This window comes from Dipteris shenzhenensis, chromosome 11 (genome assembly GCF_047967505.1).
Source record: "Dipteris shenzhenensis isolate YYH24624 ecotype China chromosome 11, Dip_SZ_1.0, whole genome shotgun sequence".
NCBI lineage: Eukaryota > Viridiplantae > Streptophyta > Polypodiopsida > Gleicheniales > Dipteridaceae > Dipteris > Dipteris shenzhenensis.
Window position 1 is genome coordinate 43,941,435 of NC_141606.1, and position 16,866 is coordinate 43,958,300.

The following is a 16,866-nucleotide window of genomic DNA, read 5'->3' on the forward strand; positions in this document are numbered from 1 at the left end:
TTGGCATCTGTCTCCAAAGACTTCTTGAAATGCTTGAATGCCTTTCAACTCTCCAAGAAGTCCATGGCCATCCCCCGATCTATGATGCCTACTCGGCCTCTGAGAAGTCCATCCCCTGGTCTATGATGCCTACTTGGCATCTAGACTTTCCAACAAAATCCAATAAGATGTTGCCTGAGTGTAGTAGGTCTATGTGTATTCACCTTCCTACGTGCAACCTTGCCAAACCATCTATGGATGATATGGAGGAGATTCTCATAAAAGACATTGATTTGAAAAATATCTTCCCTATCCACTTCCCCAGGAAACCTAGTTCCAGGTTATGGTTCCAACTAGCCCCCCATCCTATTTAGGAGTGGGACCAGAAACCACTTCCTGGACCAGGCCCCTAGGCCAAGCCTTGGAGAGAAGAGAATTTTTACCTCTTCTCAATCCACTGTTAGTGAAAATGAAACCGACGGTTGGCATATATCTTGGGGCGGTAGTACTACTCTCGGTAATTATTGTAGCACTGTTGATGGTAGGAGTACTATTGGTGCTAAGAGACATACGACTGTCAGTAGTGCTACTATTCCTGGCGGGAATACTTTTACTACCAGCAATAATAAAATCACCGCTGGTATGGTTAATACTACCGCCGGTAGTGTTGGTACTACCACCTGATAGCATAAAGGCGTGATTGTATTCGTGAATGTGTGAAATATATCATCATGACACGTAATCACAAGAGAATCCATGTGATTACATGAATATGCAATTCTTGGATATAGTTTTTGAATTAAGTTGTTCATTTTTTAAAGTAGATTTCAAACCATGGCTGAGTTCACTATCTTTCTTTTCATTCTCATCATGCTTATGCTTATGACATTCCATCAGATACTTTGCACTTGCATTCCCCTATTGCACTAGATGCTATGTGAACACAGGTCAATGTGGACCCTAGAATTAGTGTTTAATACAATAGATGTTGCATTTTTTATAAATATACTATTTAACATCACATTCTAAAAAAGTGTCTATATTCATAGGGTGTACAATCTATGGGTAGATACAAGCCAATATGTGTGAGCTACACAACTGAATATACTTTAAATGGGTTGATATAGGCTAGCATATGTGAGCCTCACAACCAGTTTAAAGTCAAATATTTTCTCTTGTGCTTTATAAATGTATATATTACATCCATGTGTATAATGTATGTATACAACTGAATATACTTTAAATGGGTTGATATAGGCTAGCATAGGTGAGCCTCACAACCGGTTCAAAGTCAAATATTTTCTCTTATACTTTATAAATATATATATTACATCCATGTGTATAATGTATGTATCTCTCTCTCTCTCTCTCTCTCTCTCTCTCTCTCTCTCTTTCTCTCTCTCTCTCTCTCTCTATGTACACACACACACACACACATGTGCACACATATACATAGACACACACACACACACACACATATATAAATATATGAAATGTGTATGTGTACATGTGTGTGTGTGTGTGAAAGTTGTTTTACCAATCGATACAAGAAAACCTCCCAATCATCACAAGAATCATTTCTTAAAGAAATCGCTAAATAATTACTTATATAATAGTTCAAAATCATCTTAATACTAAACATTAAACATAAAAACATCAAAATGTGATTTCAAAGTTATTGAAATAAACTCATAGATCTATAAACTCTATTAAATTAAAATTTAATATGCTATTTCTTTTAACAATATATTTTTCAAATAAAAAATAAATGTATGTTCCTAAAAATATGCTACTACATCTTATTTTTTGAAAAGAAAAGAAATGAAAATTCTACTACTTTTAAAACATAGTATGCTACTACTTTTTTACAAATTATTTCAACAAAGATTTATAAGTAATAATCAACTTTAAAAAATCAAACTCGATTTCAAATGTGATAGATAGAGAAAGTACTTGGTAGTGCTAAGTACTACCAAGTGTTAGATAGTACCAATGTTGACCTAGGCCACTTATAAGTCATGCCATGACCAAAGAGAACTTAAAGGGTTAATATTCTGTGGAGCAAAGAGTCTCCTTAAGCTATTGTAAATATGTTTACATTATATTTCTGTTGTCAAATGAAAATTGGAATTTAAAATTTATTTTTCCTTGGGGTAAAAGGAAAAGCCACTAAAATAACAAGGGTGTTGCTGAAAATTTCATCATTGGTTGCACTTAGATGGAAGCCATGGCCCATTTGTATGTTAAATATGTTATACATACTTTTAGCTATCAAATGAAAATTGGAATTTCAAATTCCCTTTTCCTTGTGGCAAAAGCAAAAGTCACCATGAGAACGAGGGTGTTAGTGAAACTTTGAAATTTTGTCGTTGATGCACCTAGATGATAGAAGCCATGGCCCATTTGTATGTCATGGAATCACCACTCTCTTCTCTCTCTCAGTCTTGGGCTAGATGTAGATGACCCGCCTTGTTTTATGTCCACTATGGACTATAGGACCATGCCACTTGCCCTGGCCCTCTCTTTTGCTTGTGTAATTGATGAAATGGTTTAAACATTTTAATAAAATTTCTCATCACAATGATAAATATAGATTAGTTTTTTTCTAAATATAGATTTGAAAAGGTGGAAAGTTGTAACATGTGTGTGAAAGAATAGTCACGAGCCATGGCTTTCTTTGACTCATTTACTTTGATGCATTTGAAAAGGAAGGCATGAAATTTTAAATGCATGCAAATAATCATGTTTGCTTTGAAAATCTATCAAAAGAACACAAAATGTTAAATTCGATACAAATTTGGACCATCTTGAAATGAAGGTAAAACTTTAGCAAAAATTTCATGTCCAATAAGAGAGTCCCAGAAAAAACGTTATTTTGTAGCATGTCATGGATGACCACAGGTTCTCATTCAATAATGCTTAGTGCTAGCTTCCTCGTTTTCGCTCATCATACTTCAATACCTCGATGAAGTGTGGCTGTCAAAGAGATTGCTTTCGGAGGGTCCCTACAAATGAGCACAGGCACACTTTTGGGCAGATTTCATCGATAATAAGGTGACATGGAAAGGTGTGATCATTCTCTACCATACCACTATGCAATCTTGTTTTCAGTGTGTGCCGCCAAATATCGAAATCAAGCATGAAGTATATGGTTCTTAGTTTACAAGCTAGTTTCTAAAGATTCGCAGCAGAAGTAACGAATGTCATCTACCTCAAGTAATGAAATTGGAGTCGTGTTGGGTAGGATTAGATGTATGATGCAGCTGGTCAGATTTTGAAATGCCAAGGCGAGGATCAAGAGAAGGCGACAAAAGACTTAACAGAGACCTTCATCACATTAGATAAAGCCTTGCAAGACGTGAGCAGTGGGAAGCTCTACTATGGAGGTGATTGCATAGGTTTGGTCGATATGATCCTTGCATCTTGGATAGGATGGCTCAAGGTATTCGAAGGGATGGGCAACTTTAAGCTTCCTAGTGTGACAAAATGCCTTCATCTGAGCACATGGACGAAAACTGTGTCGGAATGTGCGAGTGTGAAGGAAGCCATTGCATTAGCCCCTTTCCCCAAACTTATGGAATGGTCATGCAACTATAGAAACCAACAGGTGGGATCTTGAGTTCAGGCATGCCATGGGTTAAGTTTGAAATATGTACTAATAAAGTTTTACGTCGAGATCAAAACAACAAACATTGATCATCTATCCCCTATTTGGTTAGAAGAGTTGGTTGTGGCTTCACTGTTATTATTTATCATTGCTCGTGCCTTGATCACTCAGGTCCACCAACATGCTATATGAAATTGCTCAAGGATTATTGATCTTGAGAGAGCCTAGATAAGTGCATGATGTATTATGGCAATCTACTATCCCTGGAATGTGATGAGTGCTCTGAGGTAGTTAATGAAAAATGATGCATCAGTTGTTCTTTATATATGGACTTTTTGGCTCGTTGCTTGCAAAGTAACTTGTTATATTTCTCGGCGTAATGTTGGTAGAATAAAAGAGTAGTATTATCAAAGGCCCCTAATGTCATAACTAGGATAGCTTGGCTTTATGGGCTTCACTATACAAACTTCTAGAAAGCATCACTTTTAAAAAACTATTTCCATGGTGAGAGGAGGCTCATTTCATTGATTTAGTGAATGCAAACTCATTTTCTCTCTAGCATAACTTATATACATTCAAAATCTACTTGTACTTATTCTTTTAAAGATGACATTGTCTTGCCTTTTATCGTTTGCCTCTACATAAAGTTTCTAGATTATCCGTGCTTGATTTCATTATTATTGGTATCCTTTGAAACACATCATGGCTCACATTCAATGGCTAAGAGGTGGCAAGGATAAGTGTCCATTGCTAGAAATGGCCAAGATTCTCAGAACATGATCTCTCATCTTTGAGGCCCTTTGAAATGGAGAATATGGAAAGGATGCCCAAAAACAAGGGATTTGGTTAATGGGATCTTGTGAGGAAGTTAGACTTCCAAGTCTATAAACATCTCTCCAAAATTTAAGCCAGAAGATGTGGCTCTAATGCTTATGTTCTCCTTATTTGACCCAACTTGAATCGATAAATTGAGATGGAATGAGCCTACATCTTAGGTACATCTTGAACAACTAAGAGTAGCCTCCCTTCCCCAAGAATTTAATCACCTCCCCTCTCCCTCATCAATCTTTGCCCTCCCCCTAACCTATCATACCGCCCTCTCCCCCCCTCACCAATCTCTCCCTCCCTCTATGTCCCCTCCCTCACCATTGCCTCCTTCCTCCTCTCCATGGCTCTTCTTGCTAGCTTCCCCTCTCTTCCCCCTCCTCTTTCCTCCCCTTTATGCCACCCCCCCCCCCCACCCCTCTCTCTCTCTCTTGGTAGTCTCAACTCCATAGCCAAACTCCTCGTACCTCTATCTGCCTTACCAAGCTCACCTTCCCCTCTCCCTCTCTGTTCCCTTGCCCTCCCACCTACCTCTCACCTTCCCCTCTCCCTCTCTTTGCGCTTCCTCTTTTTCCCCTCTCTTGACCTTTGGTTTCCCCTCTGACTCTTGCTCGTCCCCCTTGCTCCTCTTGCCTCAAACCTATTATGGCCTCCCATCTCTTTGCTTGTCTTGCATCACATTCTTGCCCTAGTCACCATGAAAGTTGTTGAGATATCGAGCTCCACTCACGATATGCCAAGGTGACTGTTGTGCATTTATGTCACCGACTTGTTAGCTGCAAATGCGGTTGGTACACCGCCCACGAATAAGAGCTGGATGACAGTTAGTTTGTGGCTCAGTTAGTATGCCACCTTAGTTAGTTGAGTTTGGTTTGAGACCCACATATAGGGTTCTTCTATTTCTTTGTACTAGAGTTCTTTTGGCTTTCACAACTAAGAAGAGGAAAACTGTTTTTAGCCTCCACCTATGTGTGTATTCCCCCTTTGTGTATGTAAGAAAGCCGTAAGTGAGACTTCTTCCCTCTCTCCCACTATCTTCACATGGTATCAGAGCCTTGTTTGTGGTAAGGAGCTCAAGAAAGCAAACCAAGTTCGCGGTGTCCTGGTAAGAGGACCAGTGTTGCTTTCCTATTTCGAGTTTGGGAGCAAATCTCTACAGGTAGCACAGCTAGAAGTGCAAGAGTGCACTGTCTCAGATTCAGACGCCCCTCGCGGTGTGGCGAGAGCGCAGTATATGCTGCGGGGGCCCATTTTGAAGGCGAAAGTTCTTCACAGGCACTTAGAAAAAGGCCCTGTTTTTGCTGTGCGACCACTGCTCGGCTGGTTGGTGAAAAGTTGCCATAGAAATTGCATCGTATGCCTGTGTGCAGAGATATTGGGAGTTGCAGAATCATGCTTGTTGCCTGTTGATGCAAAATCGTCACTAGGAAGTGACTGTGTGGTCAAATACCACTTTCGTCAGTTTTGCAGATCTGCCCGTGTGAGGCAAAAGCTGTGTTTTTTGCAGTGACAGAATATTTTGCAGTGTTTTGTAATGGCGTTAATGGCGTCTGATTCTCTTTCACAGATTGTCACATAAAAGCTTGACAAGAACAACTTCCAAGCATGGAAGTTTAGAATGACGAATTTCCTTATGGGAAAAGGCTATTGGGAGTTCATTACAGGAAATGAAGAAGAACCAGTTCTTCCTAATGTTCCCAATCAACAGGAAATGCAGGCATTTAAAGGATGGCATGAGAGAGCCAGAAAAGTTATGTACTGGCTGTCTATCAGTATTTCGGATTCTATGATTGTGCATATTCAGGATGCAAGTACACCAAAGGAGGCATGGGATACTTTGGCAAAAATGTACAGCACAAATATGCAAGCCAGGAAAATGCAGCTCAAATAGGAGTTGCACAATGTGCAGAGAGAAAATTTGAGCATAAATGACTACCACATGAAGGTGAAGAAAATTGCAGATGCACTTGCTTCCATTGGGTCGCCAGTGGAAGATGATGATCTAGTTTCTGTGACCTTGAATGGTCTAGGAAAGGATTATGCACAGTTCCAGACATCCATTGCCATCTGTGAAAAATTTCCTGATTTTGAAGAGTTGTTTGCTCTTCTAATTTCTGAAGAGCAGAGAAATGGGGGTGCATCTTCTTCAGGAGGAACTTCAAAAGAAACTATCTTCTACTCAAATGCTAGAAGAGGTAGAGGTAGAGGTAGAGGAGGCCGATCTACAGGCCATGGTAGAAATCAGAATATGTAGCAAACTCAAGAAAACCAGTCCTATGGAGGAGGACATGGTAACTCTAGAGGCAGGGGGAGCCAAAGAGGCCGTGGTGGATGGCAGAGAGGCCAAAATGCAAACAACAATGTTGAATGCTACTACTGTGGTAAAATGGGTCATATGGCTAAGGACTACTACAAAAAGCAGAATGGCATTATGAATGGAAAATTGCAGCAAGGTAATTATGCATCTTCTAGTAGACAGGGTGATGACAGAAATGAGCATCTATTTATGATGCAGCACATGACCAATTCTGTAACAAGTGCAGAAGAACGAAATGATGTGTGGTATGTTGACTCAGGTGCGTCAAACCACATGACAGGTCATGCAAAGTGGATGCAGGATGCAAGGAAAATGGAAAAACCAGGATTTGTGGAGACTGGTGATGATACTGCACATCCTATTGTACAGATTGGTAAAATTCCTTTGTCTATGCAGGATGGGAAAAAGAAATACCTGTCTGATGTATTTCATGTCCCGAACATCACCAAGAACCTGGTTTCTGTTGGTCAAATGGTTGAGCAGGGCTTGTAGGTCAGATTTAATCGTCATGGATGCTTTGTTGAGGATATGAAAAATAACGGTCGCTTGATAGCAAAAGGAAAGAAGAAAGGCAGGATGTTTACGTTGGATGTGGACATGCCTAAATTGAGTGCAGCAATGTTTGCACATGGGACCGGTGTAGTTGCAGATATTGATATCTGGCACAAATGCATTGGTCATGTTAATATACAACGACTTAAATCAATGCAAGCCCAAAACATTGTTGCAGGATTGCGTAAATTCAAGATTGCAGAAATGCATAAGGTTTGTGAAGCCTGTCAATTTGGAAAACAGGCAAGGAAACCATTTCCTAGGCATGTTCAAGAGAGTAAAAAGCCATTGGAATTAATCCACTTTGATGTGTGGACTACTAAAGCTGCATCTATTGGAGGCTATCACTATTTTGTCACATTTATTGATGACTTCAGCAGAAAACTTTGGGTGTATTTTATGAAAAAGAAAAGTGAAGTGTTTGGTCACTTCAAAGCTTTTAAAGTTATGGTTGAAAAAGAAACAAGCCTGCAAATAAAATGCCTAAGGTCAGATGGAGGGGGAGAGTACCTCTCAAATGAGTTTGCAAGGTTCCTGCAGGAGCATGGCATAAAGCAGCAATATTCATGCAGTCATACCCCACAGCAATATGGACTTGCAGAAAGGAAAAATAGGCATATTGGAGAGGTATCTCAGGCTATGCTAAATGAAAAAGATCTACCAGATTATTATTGGGCTGAAGTAGTTGCTACAGTAGTTTACATAATGAACAGGACTCCCACTGCAGCAATACATGGCATGACGCCAGAGGAGATGTATACTCGTAGGAAACCAGACATTTCTCATTTGAAAATTTTTGGTTGCATTGCCTATGTTCATGTGCTAGACAAGTTGAGGTCCAAGTTGGATCCAAAAGCTGAGAACTGCGCCTTTATTGGTTATTCTCCACATCAGAACGGGTATAGATGCTATAACCCTTCTTCTCGTAAGTTTACAGTGAGAAGAGATGTTGTTTTTTATGAGATGAGCAGCTGGTATAAACCAATAAATGTGATGATTGATGTAGATGCACAAAATGGTAATGCTGCACAGAATTCACAGCAACAATCACAAAATATCAGTGGACCTGCAGTGTCCTCTAGCAGTGGTTCACATACTTCGCCATGGACAGGCAGATTGAGATCAGGAGAATCTCCTCAAAGCAATGCAGATAGTGGTATGCAGGTATCACGAAAAGGAAAAGAGAAGGTAGATCAGCCCATGTTTGATGTGAATGCAGGTCACTCTTATGTGGATGGTGAATCCAATGGCTCAGAACAGAGCATTGATGATGAGTTGGGTATTCCTTCTGTTGTTAAACCTGGAGTAAGGAAGACCAGGGATGTTTTGAGAGCACCTGGAAGTGAGCCTATTTTGCGCAGGTCTACCAGAGTTAGGTATCCTGTGGATAGGCTGAAATACGATGGATTTACAGCTATTCAATATGCCTATATGGTCAAAGTGATACAGGAACCAGAACCTACTTCTTTTGAGCAAGCCCTGGGAAATGAAAAATGGGAGAAAGCCATGGATGAAGAAATGGATGCCTTAGAAGCAAATGCTACATGGGAATTGGTTCTGTGAATAGATACAAGGCAAGATTAGTTGTCAAGGGGTATGCATAGACATATGGCATTGATTATGAAGAAACATTCAGTCCGGTTGCAAGGATGGCAACTGTAAGAGCAGTCATTGCTATGGCTACATCAAAGGGATGGTCTTTACATCAAATGGATGTAAAGAATGCCTTTTTGCATGGTGATTTGCAAGAAGAGGTCTTTATGGAGCAGCCACCAGGTTATGTTCATGCTATTCATCCTGAGTTTGTTTGCAGGTTGAAGAAAGCCTTGTATGGCTTGAAGCAAGCACCTAGAGCATGGTCTGACAAAATAGGATAGTATCTTGTCACTATTGGCTTTCAGATTTCCAAGGCAGATTTCTCACTCTATGTGAGAAAAACAGAGAATGGTATTATGCTGCTTGTCATTTATGTTGATGATTTGATCATCACAGGTGATAGTGATGAAGATATCCTTCATGTGAAAATGCTATTGAAGCAGAAGTTTGAGATGAAGGATCTGGGAGAGCTGCATTATTTCTTGGGCATTGAGGTGATTAGATCACCAAGTGGGATACAGCTCTTGCAAAGGCAGTATGGATTGGACATGCTGTCCAAATATGGGAAGGATGTAAGCCTATTTCAGTTCCTTTGGAGCAGAATGTGAAGCTGAGCACAGATGCAGGTGAGCTTCTGGAAGACCCTACTATGCACAGACGCATAGTAGGAAGTTTGATTTATATGACTATTACCAGGCCAGATCTAAGCTATGCTGTTGGATTGGTAAGTCAGTTTATGTAGGCTCAAGGGAAACCGCATTTGGATGTGGCTAGACGCATACTCAGGTATGTGAAGTCCACATTGCAGTATGGACTATTTTATGAGGCTGGGGTCCAGATACAGTTGCATGGATACACTGATGCTGATTGGGCTGGTAGTATTTCTGATAGACGATCTACCAGTGGATATGTGTTCTCTTTTGGGAGTGCTGCAGTCACCTAGAGCAACAAGAAATAGCCTACAGTTTCCTTGTCGAGCACAGAGGCTGAGTACAGGGGTGCAGCAATGGCTGCATGTGAGGTAGCTTGGTTGCATAAGCTACTTTATGATATGCATCAGTCTACAGATGGGCCAGTTGTCATTTATTGTGACAACATGAGCAATATACACTTGGCAAATAACCCAGTCTATCATGCTAGAACAAAGCACATTGAGGTGCATTATCACTATGCGCGGGAGAAGGTTTTACTAGGTCTTATTGATCTAGTTCATGTCAGCACAGAGGATCAGGTAGCTGACATATTCATGAAGGCATTGGGCGCAAAGAAGCTACGCAAGTTCAGAGACTTGCTTGGTGTGCAAGAATTGGGATTGAGCTCGAGGGGGAGTGTTGAGATATCGAGCTCCACTCGCGATATGCGAGGGTGACCGTTGTGCATTTATGTCACCAACTTGTTAGCTGCAGATGTGATTGGTACACCGCCTACGAATAATAGCTGGATGACAGCTATCCTTATCTACTCTAGTTTGTGGCTCAGTTAGTATGCTAGCTTAGTTAGTTGAGTTTGGTTTGAGACCCACATATAGGGTTCTTCTATTTCTTTGTAATATAGTTCTTTTGGCTTTCACAACTAAGAAGAGGAAAACTGTTTTCAGCCTCCACCTCTGTGTGTATTCCCCCTTTATGTATGTAAGAAAGCCGCAAGTGAGACTCCTTCCCTCTCTCCCACTATCTTCACAAAAGTTTCATTAGTTTTGTTAGGCATGCTAATGAAATTGTGGAAGGTGAAGAGGCATGGCGATGGAGGAGAGGTGATTGACTACAAGAAAAGGCATGACACACATGGTTAGGCCATTAGGGGAATTTTGGAGTAAAAAGAGCCTCATAAGGAGTGGATTAGGAAAATGGATTAAGGACCAACAAGGCCTAATAAGGGTCTCATCATCCCTATGTGAGCCCAAAAATGGGTTAAGGACTAAAAGGCCTAATAAGGATCCCATTGCCCCCATGTGAGCCCAAAAAGTACATCTCCCTAGGCTTTGGTGGTCCCCAAATATGCCCCAAAAAGTCCACTTCCCTCTCCCACTTGGAGGGGCCCGCACTTGCCCCTCTTTACTCACCCAAACGGTCCTCATTTCCAAAAAGCGTCTCGTGCACACCTTTCCCCCCAAAACTTTAATTTTTTTGAAAGTTTCCAAACTTCTTGGAAACCCTTCCAAACCCCTAAGCCATTCCTATGCACCCCAATCACTTGATTCCAACCCCTAAAACTATCTCATGGCCACCTAACCCCCCCAAAATTTAAAATTTTCCAAACTTGCCAAAAATCTCCAAAGATCCTTCCAAACCTTCCCCCAAACCATTCCCATGTATCCAAATCACTTCCCAACCCTAAATCATTCTTTCTCTCTCATTTGATGCTTGTTATCATCTTCTTCTCCTAGTTGATCTCACATTGCTAGTCCCATTTATTATGCTTGTTGGGAGGGCCTATTTGAGGATAAAACCTTCTCCTATTCATGTCATTAGTAGCTTTCTCCCTCGATTGTTGTAGGTTGGGGTACCAGTTGGCTCTCCAAAGATCTTCAAGCTCGAAGAAAGAATCATCATTGTTGGAGCTTTTGGAAGACGGTAAGGAGCAACACCTTATTAAGAGCCCAGCATATATCTCTTAGGAACTACTATTTTTTCTAGTATTTAGGTTTTGTTGTGAGGGTAGGGATTGAGTTACTCTCTCACCTCAGTGTTTATCTATAGTGTCAACATAGAGTGGTTTCTTGAGAGATTGGGAGCAACCTGTATTTCCCCTCCCTATATTGTATTTTGTTTATGGATGATTTTTTCATGTTAGTTTCATATATTGGTGTCGAAAGTTTAAATTCCCTAATAAAAATATATCTTTCAAACATTCGCCAAGATTTGAAACTTTTATGCAAAAGAACACCAAGATTTACATCTTTTACTTCAAATTCTAGAAGAAAATAGGTAAAAGAATACTACATTCTATCAATATTGTGAAATTGGAAAAATTGGCTCAATAAACTTCCGCCAAGTTTTAATACTAATAAATAATTATAGATTCAATAAAAACATCCATGATTTTGTTTGTATGCAGAGGTTTGGAATTGAACCTGCTCTCCCCCTTTATGGATTAAGTTATGCTTCAATATAAATCCTTTTTGTTCTCCGCATTTGTCAATATCTTGCCAATAAGAAGTGAAAAAAGTACCTCACATTGAAGTTTGCATTGTATGTATATGAGTATGTGTATGGGTGTCTATATGGGCGCATTGTATGGGTATTTGGAAAACTATTGTAATATTGTATTGTAGTAACTTTACTACTACTTAAAACAAGATTGAGAAACCAACAACAAAGTAAGTGTGTGTGTGTGTTATTAACTAGAAAAGAATTTGAGGCATGATGCTAGACGCAAGGCATGGCGACGCTCGAGGGCCATAGAGGAAAAGGGAACATGAGGGAAGAAGCATTACATAGGTGGGGGAAAAGGATTAAGAGGGGTGGGAATGAAGAGAGGGACTATGCCACAAGGGGGAAGGGAGAGGGGGAAGAGGAGCATGTACATGATGGGAGGTGGAATGTAGAGATGGAGACATCAAGGGAAGAGAGTCATGCTTTATTTGAAAGGAAGGATGGGGGTGGGGGGGGAAATCAAAGTACTAGCTAGGTGGCTTTACAAGAATGAGCGTGTTCCATCAAGGAATAGCCCCCTCCTTTTATAGCCAAGAGAGAGGGTCTCTCCCAATAAATGCATCCTCCCACATGCATGGTGTGTGTGGAAAAGTCTCCCATGTGGGCTAGGTGGGTACGCACTCTCAATTGTGTGCGACAACCCTTTGCCTCATTTTTCCACATAAATCAAACCCCATATCCCAAGTCTAAGGTACTCCCTTGGTCTCTTCCCAATTTTATAATACGTTCAAACATCTAGGAGGACAAGTGAGGGTTGGCACAAGGAGTCTTGCCACCTCATCCTGCTTTCCCCATTATTTAACTTGCATACTTTGACTATCTACACCCCCTCCACATGGGCCTACCCTACATGGAGGAAATAATCCAATATAGTATTCATCTCCACCTATTTTATATTACTTCTCCCATGGTCCTTGGTCCATGTCTCACTAAATGCAAGCATGAGACCACCTAGGTGGAGGGGTGGCACATGGAGAAACCATGCCACCTTACCATTTTACAATATAACTACCATGGATTATGTACAATACACCTTATGGGTCCTCTTACGTGGAAGGGTGGCACATGGTCATGCCCTGCCACCTCAACCCTGGGCCCTATGCACACCATATTTTATTATACTATTGCCACACAGATAAGCACACACATATATTTATGCCTTTTACCTTGGTCAAATTTATCCATAACAGTTCCCCCCCCCAGGCAAGGAATGCATAGCATTTCCATGCCTGGGACCATCACGAACAAAGAAGGGCTTGAGATAACGCTTGTTGATCACCTTCTTGCCATATGGCTCATGCAGCTCTTGAACTTGTACAGACCCATTGCTACGTTCCTTGATGACTTTGTATACAGTGGAAGGAACTTTTTATCCATTTGGTGGTCCAATTTGTTATCAAAGCATAGCACAACATCCCCCTCAGCAAAGTCTCTTTCCCATCCCTTGCGAATCTTAGCATCCAAGTGGGCCTTTTGTCGGTTCTTTTGGATCTCTGTTTGATGTAGTGCAAGGCGTCTGGTTTCATCTAACTTCTCATGTTGCACCAACCTAGCCTCTACATGTTCATCTTCTGTCATCCTCTGTTCTTGTGCCAATCTCAAGGCCAGAATCTCTATCTCTAGTGGTAAAACTGCCTCAGTACCATACACCAACTCAAAAAGAGTGTGACTTGTAGACATTTTATGGGTGATGTTGTAAGCCCACATGGCTTCAGTGACCTTCTGATCCCACTGGCTCCTGTTCCCCATGGCCATTTTCCCCATGGTTTTACAAAGGAAGCCGTCGGTCCGCTCCATTTGTCCCATGGATGTTGGACAATAGATGCTAGAAGTGCGGTAATCAATACCCATGCAATCCATGAGCAACTCCACTACTTCATTTAAGAATGGACTCCCATGGTCAGATACTATTTCCAAGGGTGTCCCAAACCTTGTGCAGATACATTCAAATATGAAATTTGAAACTGCCTTACCATTTGCAGCAAGGAGGGCGATAGCTTCAGCCCACTTAGTGACATACTGAGTGGCTACTAGAAGATACTTCTTTTTACGGGCAGTCATGGGCAGAGGCTCGACAAAATCTATTCCCCAGTTCTGAAACGAATGGATGGACATCACTGGGTGATGTTGCCCAGGACGCAAATCCTTCCTACCAAAGAATTTGCATGGTTCACAAGTTTTGCAATACATAGTGACATCCTTGAACAAGGTCGGCCAATAGTACCCAGCATGTAAAATCTTCTTAGCTGTATAGTCACTGGCATAGTGGCCTCCACAAAATCCATCATGATAATGCTTCAATACCTTAGGTACTTCATCTGCATCAATGGCCTGTCTTAGTACCCCATCCAGGACTTGACGGTACAACACCCCATCAAAGAGAGTGTAGTGCCTACTATCTCTATGGATTTTCTTTCTCTCATAGCTAGTACTTTTTGGAGGAAAGGAGAAAGCGGTCAGAAATCTATAGATACCACCATACCATGGATCCCCAACTTCTATGGCCACTACAAGGGTTACATCGAGGCACTCCTCTAAATCAATCAAAGCGTTCTTCAAGTTGGAACAACCCCCTATTACAATTTTGAAAGAAAAATCATATTCTTGTAGAATTGCCAACCATTTGGCCAACCGGCCCATGGGATTTGGTGATTGAAGAACCTGCTTTGCAAGACCATTGCTATAGATTATAATGAAGGACTTTCCAGCCATATAATGCTTAAATTTTTCAATGCAAAACACCAAAGACAAGACATGCTTGTCAGCCTCAGAGTAGCATCGTTCAGTTTCGAGCAATTGTCGAGAAGCAAATCGGATGAGATACATGAGCTGATCCTCCCCTTGTTGGAGAAGAATACTTGCTAGAGTGTGCTCACCAAACCCAGGATTGATATAGAAAGTCTTTGACCAATCAGGATTGCGTAGAATGGGTTCTGAAGCCAGAGCACTCTTGATTTGTACAAACCCATGATCACAATCCTCATCTCAAGAGAAATCAACCCCATCTTTCAATAGCATAGTCATGGGTCGTGTCAAAGCAGCATATTGATCAATGAAGTGGCGATAGTATCCTGCTAGATTGACAAATGAGTGTACTTGACATTTGGTTGTTGGCGGGGAGAGCTTGAGGATAGCTTCTACCTTCTCGGACTTGATGCCCTCGGATGAGACAATATGCCCCAGTAACCTCCCTTGAGTGGCCCCAATGGTGTATTTATTAGGGTTGAGATTGCCATTCGCATCATTGACCCTTTGGAAGGCCAACCTAACCTTCATGACGTGCTCCTTACATGCCGAGAATATACATAAATCATCTAAGAAAACCCCCAAATAAGGAGCAAACACCATCTGCATAAATCTTTGAAAGGTAGCAGGAGCATTGGTGAGGCCAAATGGCATTACTTTGAATGCAAATGTCCCCCAGGGTGTGGCGAATGTGGTTTTAAGCACATCCTCCTCAGCAATTCTGATTTGGTAAAAACTCAGAGTAACCATCACAAAAAGTATACATCTCATGACTACTTACCTTCTAAAGAATGAGGTCTTGAAAGGAAAGAGGATGATGGTCCCTCTTGGTGGTGGCCGCATTGAGTTTCTTATAGTCGATGCAGACCCGCCACTTGTTGTTTTTCTTTGGGGTGACTACCACTGGTGAAACCCATTCACTATTGTGAACCAGAACAATAAACCCAGCTTTTACAAGTTTTTGCAACTCTGATCGCAAAGCATTAGTCTGTAGGGGCCCTAATCTCCGATACTTCTGAGCCATTGGCTTCGCATCAGTAGGCTTCAGCTCTATCTTGTGCTCTATGGCAGTCACATGACGAAGGTGGTGGTAGCTAGTTGCGAAGAGGTTAGGGAAATCTTTGAACATTTCTAGGAGCTTGTCTTTCTCACTTGGAGTGAGGTCTGGGGAAAGCAAGTGGCACCTAGTTGCACCGGGATCTTCTCCTTAGAAGCACCAAAAGACATGTGTCCTATCTTCCAATAGCTGACTACATCACTCTTTCTCAACCATGGTCTCTCGAGTATGGCTGGGTAACTCCTGCCTGTATCTTCGATGTCCACTACATAGAAATTGACGGTGGTGGTTAACCCATTGACAGTGACGGGCAAATCCTCAATGACTCCTAGGGTGGCGAGTCGTCGACCATTTGCTACCTTGATTCGAGTGGAGGAACGCCTGGTGCATTTCAAATTCAACTTTTTTATGATACGGGGCACCATGATATTACATGCAGCTCCCCGATCAACACACACGCTTTTGACACGGCAGTTATCTATGATGACATACTATATGCGGGTGTCGATCAACTTCTTCAGAGATAGAAGAAATCTCTTGTACCTTTTCCTTTTTCGTGCTCTTCATTGTTGAGAGTCCTTGCTACAGCTCACATCTCACCTTAGGGACTAATGCTATTAGTTGAGGAAGCATGATGCTCAAAGACCGATGAGCAAGGTCCTAAATGACCGAATAGTCTTCTTGCCCTGAGCCGATAGGAAAATCGGAGGGCGACCACTTACTCCTACGAGATCTTTTAGTCTTCTCTATTGGTGGGTGTGCCATCTCAGCATCTGAGGGCTCTAAGAAGGACACCTTCTTCCTGGGGTGGCCCGGTCTGGAGAGGAATCCGAGGTGGTTCGACTTCTCTTCCCGAGGTCAAGGACCTCTACGTCAGAATCCTCGGTCCCTGATCCTCTTAGAAAGTTCACCCTTGGAATATTGGGACATTCGATGTGATAATGACCCTTCTGGTGGCACTCGTAGCACACAACATTGGCACATTCTCTTGGAGGGCAATCGGCTTGATTTCTAGAGCCAAAGATTATTCAAG